This window comes from Vitis vinifera, chromosome 12 (genome assembly GCF_030704535.1).
Source record: "Vitis vinifera cultivar Pinot Noir 40024 chromosome 12, ASM3070453v1".
Taxonomy (NCBI): domain Eukaryota; kingdom Viridiplantae; phylum Streptophyta; class Magnoliopsida; order Vitales; family Vitaceae; genus Vitis; species Vitis vinifera.
The window spans coordinates 16499011-16505010 of record NC_081816.1 but is presented as its reverse complement, the minus strand read 5'-3'; positions in this window follow the sequence as shown (position 1 = coordinate 16505010).

Below are 6000 nucleotides of genomic sequence, written 5' to 3'. Positions count from 1 at the left end.
AGTGAATTATGAACAGATATAATTAAGCGCATATCAAGGAATAGAGTAAATCAATCATGCATGACAAATAAATCAATCAATCATGGAATCTCATATGTAGGGCCCCCACCAAGACCCAATTCATTTTTGCATGAATTAATTCCATAAATTCCATCACTTGGAATTACGGAATTTAATCCTTACTTATTTTAAAACATTTTAAAATCAAGGAAGTGTGAAAATATTTTGCCAGAAGGAAAGATGGCAACAATATTTTATTGGAAAAGAGATTTTTAAGTGATCCTAAAAATTCTAAAGATGAAAATTTGAAAAATAAATTAAATAAATAAAAATAAAATAAAATTGTTTGATAGAAATGGAATTTGGAAAAACTATTTGAAAGCTAGAATTTAATGGAGTATTTTAAAATCAACAAAGATAAAATAATAATGATAATAAAGGGAGTAATAATGATAATAATAATAAAAGATAAAATAAATGAAATAAAATAAAATAAAAGAGATGAAAATAAATATAGTAACAATAATAGAAAATAAATAAATAAGCAAAATGAAAAAGGCATACCCTGAGGAGAATAGCAAGAGTTGATTTATTGAAATTAGACTTATTTAAGATCAAGAAACAATGAGAGATAAAGAATAAAAAAAACCAATAAGAATGAGATTTTTATGAAATCCGTTTTGAAAGTATGTATGGGAATAGAGGAACGGGGCACATGGATAGGGAATCCGGGTCTTTGGGGCTCTCGGATTCATTGGATTCGAATGTGTCTATTGTGGCGCATATATGCCACTTAGCAGCAAGGCACGCGATGGCCCGCGCCTGGTTGATCTTCGTTACACCCCAGAACAACTCCAGCAGTCCGAAGTAAGGCCCGTGCTGTCCATTGTCTTGCTCAGTACCTTTAGTGCCAGCTAAACTGCGTCTTCTATACATCACCAGGAATCTTGCTCAAAGCCTGAGCCACATCAGCATGAAACAGAACAACTCTCTACATATATCCCTTATTTCTTCGACCGGTTGAATCACGCCAATCTCATTACTTACTGCCATCACCGATACGAGCCTAGTATCGGGATTAATCACGGACTGCACTAAATTAATATCAGCATCCCCATTAGAATTGCCTCGAGCAATTATTGGCTGCACAGAGTTGTGGATCTTCTTGTGCCCACAACAGACTCCAGTCCACAAGTAATAAATTATGGTGCAAATGCCCGAAAAGGCCCCGACTGATCCAACAATGGCAAAAGCTAATAAACCCCTGGATAAAGCTATGGACGGGGACGACGGTGGAGAAACTGACGGCGGTGACACCGGCGATAATGGCACCGGCGACCCTAGTACCAAAACTTTACAAGGCTTGCAAACAACCTCAGAACCATAACAGTAGTATTGAGACCCAGGATTGCTGCTGAAATATATTATTGGAAATTCCTTGCTCCTTCGAGCAGAGATGAGAAAATAGATGCTCACCAGGACCAATATCAGAAACAGGGGAAGGTAGCTAAAACAGGGCACACATGGTAGAGACAAAAAAAAAGGTTCATACAAGCCAAGTTCCGTATTTTTATCAACGAGCTTTGATGATGGTGAGTGAAATCAAGCCAAATATCACTTGGTGTTGCAAGCAAAATGAAACAAAACAAAGATTTCTATATGATATATGGTGAAGCTAGAACAGAGCCACTCTCAAAAAACCAATCAGAGAAGTGAAGAATGTAGCAGTAATAAACCATTAACTCAAATATGAATCATGAAATCAAACACATAATCAAACAATCTACCACCACTACTGAGAGAAAAATAACAAGACTATCTACTGATAAAGTAAATCCCCTGATTTATGGTATCCATACCTCTTTTTTCTTCTCCCAAAAGCTCACCTCTCTGCTCCAACCCCAAACCTCCCTGTTCTCTCTCTCTCGTCTAATATCTCCAGGCAGCACTCCGGTTCTCTCAGCTTGCTTCTCCAATGGAAAACCTCTCCAGAACCAGTCTGCTCCTCAAAATATCTATAACGGCCTCTCAAAAAGCAAAAACCTCCTTCTCTAGCTAATCTCTCCAACAGCCCTCGGATCTCTACCCAAAATAACCAAACAAAAGCTCCTCTCCCCCAAAAAAAAACTCTGCAGCCTCTCTAACAGAAAAGATACCCCATACTCAAAAATCCCTTCCAACGGCAGCCAAGGCACCCTCCCTCTAGCTGCAGCTGGCCTGCTACCTCAACAGAAACGCACTCCTCTCTGAAGATCCCCCCAGGTGTCAACCATTCATTGGCTCCTTCAACTCCACTACTTGATTCACTAAAAGCCAATTACGAGGTGACACGTGGTTCCTTGAGATTGCGACATCTGTCCAAAGTTAGCTGCAGAAAGTGAACCCCAAATGGGGGTCTACAAATATGCCCTTCTTCGGTAGAGTTCACGAGTGTAAAGAATATGAACACTGAAGTGAAAGGTAAGTGTGAATAGTGAGTGCAATGAAGTGAACTCTACCGAAGAACCAAGGAGACCCCCATAGGGACATCAGCAAAACACGAATTCGCTCAGGCTGCCAGACTAACATAAAGGCTCTAATCCTAAAAAAAAAAAGATGTCACAAAATGCCTCTGCGGCCACACTAAGGATCCAGGCTCCCTCTAAAACGTCTCCAAAAATGACTCGAAGATCGATGTCAAAGATGAGTAACGGTCGAACCACCCTGGAGTACGGACGAGAATGCGTCTAAAGGAGACAGCCCTATGTGGACTACATGATGAATACACGATAAGCACAGGGTAACGAAGTGTGGAGAACGAGAATAAGTGCAAATCCAATGAAGGTGAGACACGCAATGCCAGTGAATAGGAATGCTAGGAGCTGTGACTCTGCATGACAAGACTGACTTTAAACGCTAAACTAGAAAATAAGAAAATAAAGCTCTGCAAGCTAAACCAAAAAAAGCTAACTCTAAATGCTAAACTGAGAAAATAATAGCTCTAGAAGCAAACCAAAAACTAACTCTAAAAACTAAACTAGAAAACAACAGCTCTAGAAGCCAACCAAAAAAACTAAACTAGAAAACAACAGCTCTGGAAGCCACAAAAAAAAACTAACTCTAAAAGCTAAACTAGAAAATAACAGCTCTGAAAGCAAACCAAAAAAAACTAGCTCTAAAAACTAAACTAGAAAACAACAGCTCTAGAAGCCAACAAAAAAACTAACTCTGAAAACTAAACTAGAAAATAACAGCTCTGGAAGCCAACAAAAACTAACTCTAAAAACTAAAACTAGAAAATAACAGCTCTGGAAGCCTAAACAAGACGACAGTAATGGCTCTGGAAGCCTGAACAAGATGACGGTAATGGCTCTGAAAGCCTAAACAAGATGATAGTAATGGCTCTGGAAGCCTAAACAAAATGAAGGTAATGACTCTAGAAGTCTAAACAAGATGACGGAAATGACTCTGGAAGCCTAAGCAAGATGATGGTAATGGCTCTGGAAGCCTAAACAAGATGACGGTAATGGCTCTGGAAGCCTAAGCAAGATGATGATAATGACTCTGGAAGCCTAAACAAGATGATATCAATGGCTCTGGAAGCCTAAACAAGATGACGGTGGTGGCTCTGGAAGCCTAAACAAGATGACGATAATGACTCTGGAAGCCTAAACAAGATGATAGCAATGGCTCTGGAAGCCTAAACAAGATGACGGTGGTGGCTCTGGAAGCCTAAACAAGATGACGGTAATGGATCTGGACGTCGAAACTAAAAAGTGATGATGATGACTCTGAACGTCAAACTGAGAAGTGATAACGACTCTGAACGTCGAAATCGAGGATGCGACTCTGAATGTCGATCTGAAAACCGATGATAGCTCTGAACGCCGAAACTGAGAGGTGATGATGATGACTCTGAACGTCAAACTGAGAAGTGATAACGACTCTGAACGCTGAAACCGAGGATGCGACTTTGAATGTCGATCTGAAAATCGATGATGGCTCTGAATGCCGAAGCTGAGAAGTGATGATGATGACTCTGAACGTCAAACTGAGAAGTGATAACGACTCTGAACGCCGAAACCGAGGAGGGGACTCTGAATGTCGATCTGAAAATCGATGACGGCTCTGAACGCCGAAACTAAGAGAAGTAGTGATGATGGCTCTGAACACCGAAGCTGAGAAGTGATAGCGACTCTGAACGCCGAAACCGAGAACGCGACTCTGAACGTCGATCTGAGAACCGATGATGGCTCTGAACGCCGAAACTAGGAAGTGATGATGATGACTCATGTCAAACTGAGAAGTGATAACGACTCTGAACGCCGAAACCGAGGATGCGACTCTGAATGTCGATCTGAAAATCGATGACGACTCTGAACGCCGAAACTGAGAAGTGATGATGATGACTCTGAACGTCAAAACTGAGAAGCGATGATGATGACTCTGAACGTCGAACTGAGAACGCAATGATGGCTCTGAACGCAGAAACTGAGAAGTGATAATGATGGCTCTGAACACCGAAACTGAGAAGTGATGATGATGACTCTGAACGTCAAATTGAGAAGTGATAACGACTCTGAACGCCGAAACCGAGGATGCAACTCTGAATGTCGATCTAAAAACCGATGATGGCTCTGAACGCCGGAACTGAGAAGTGATGATGATGACTCTGAACGTCAAACTAAGAAGTGATAACGACTCTGAACGCCGAAACCGAGGATGTGACTCTGAATGTCGATCTGAAAATCGATGATGGCTCTAAATGCCGAAACTAAGAGAAGTAGTGATGATGGCTCTGAACGCCGAAGCTGAGAAGTGATAACGACTCTGAACGCCGAAACCGAGAACGCGACTCTGAACGTCGATCTGAAAACCGATGACGGCTCTGAACACCGAAACTAAGAGAAGTAGTGATGATGATGACTCTGAACGTCAAACTGAGAAGTGATAACGACTCTGAACGCCGAAACTGAGAGAAGTAGTGATGATGGCTCTGGAACGCCGAAACCGAGGATGTGACTCTGAATGTCGATCTGAAAACCGATGATAGCTCTGAACGCCGAAACTGAGAAGTGATGATGATGACTCTGGACGTCAAACTAAGAAGTGATAACGACTCTGAACGCCGAAACCTAGGATGTGACTCTGAATGTCGATCTGAAAACCGATGATGGCTCTGAACGCCGAAACTGAGAAGTGATGATGATGACTCTGAACGTCAAACTGAGAAATGGCTCTGAACGCCAAACTGAAAAATGTGACATGATGACTCTGAATGTCGTAAACCGTGAATGAACGGCGGCTCTGAACGCCAGACTGCAAGGAAACAATGTGGGGGAAATATGCCCCAGTGTGGCATGCCGCTGCAAATCTCAAACTGCTAGAACTGGCTAAAAGGGGCTCTACGAGTCTCGAACGACGCACCACTAAGAGCTCATGTCAATGAAGAGCTCAGGAACAACGGTCAGTGAGGTGAATACAATATATCTCGGCCGAGTGATGGAAACTGCGACGGACATGTGAGAGAACGATCGCCTCCATGGCTAAATGAGGGAAATATGCCCCAGTATGGCATCAGATGTACCCGATCTGCCCTGATGACCCGAGAATAACACCATGGGGATGCATAAAAGACCTGATGTGTACCGCACTGAAATAATGACTTGGGGATCCAAGCACTCGACATAACCCCATCCAGGAATCACGACTATATCAAAGAGTATGAATCTGGCTGAACGAGTCAAGAGAGGCTCCTCGGAGTATCAGGACAAAATGAAATCAATCATCAACCTGGCGTGTATCTCATAACCGTGGATGATCATGTAAACCAGTGGGGATCTATAAATCTCTATCAAGATGGGGAATATGCCCCAGTGTGGCATCGGAAATGTAACATGTCGAAAAATCAGATGAGTTCAAATCATCTATGCCTGCAACTGGCTAGATGGCTCTCGATAGGTTCCACTAAGGAATCATCGCGAGGATAGCGAATATGTCATCATCCCTGCATACATCTCG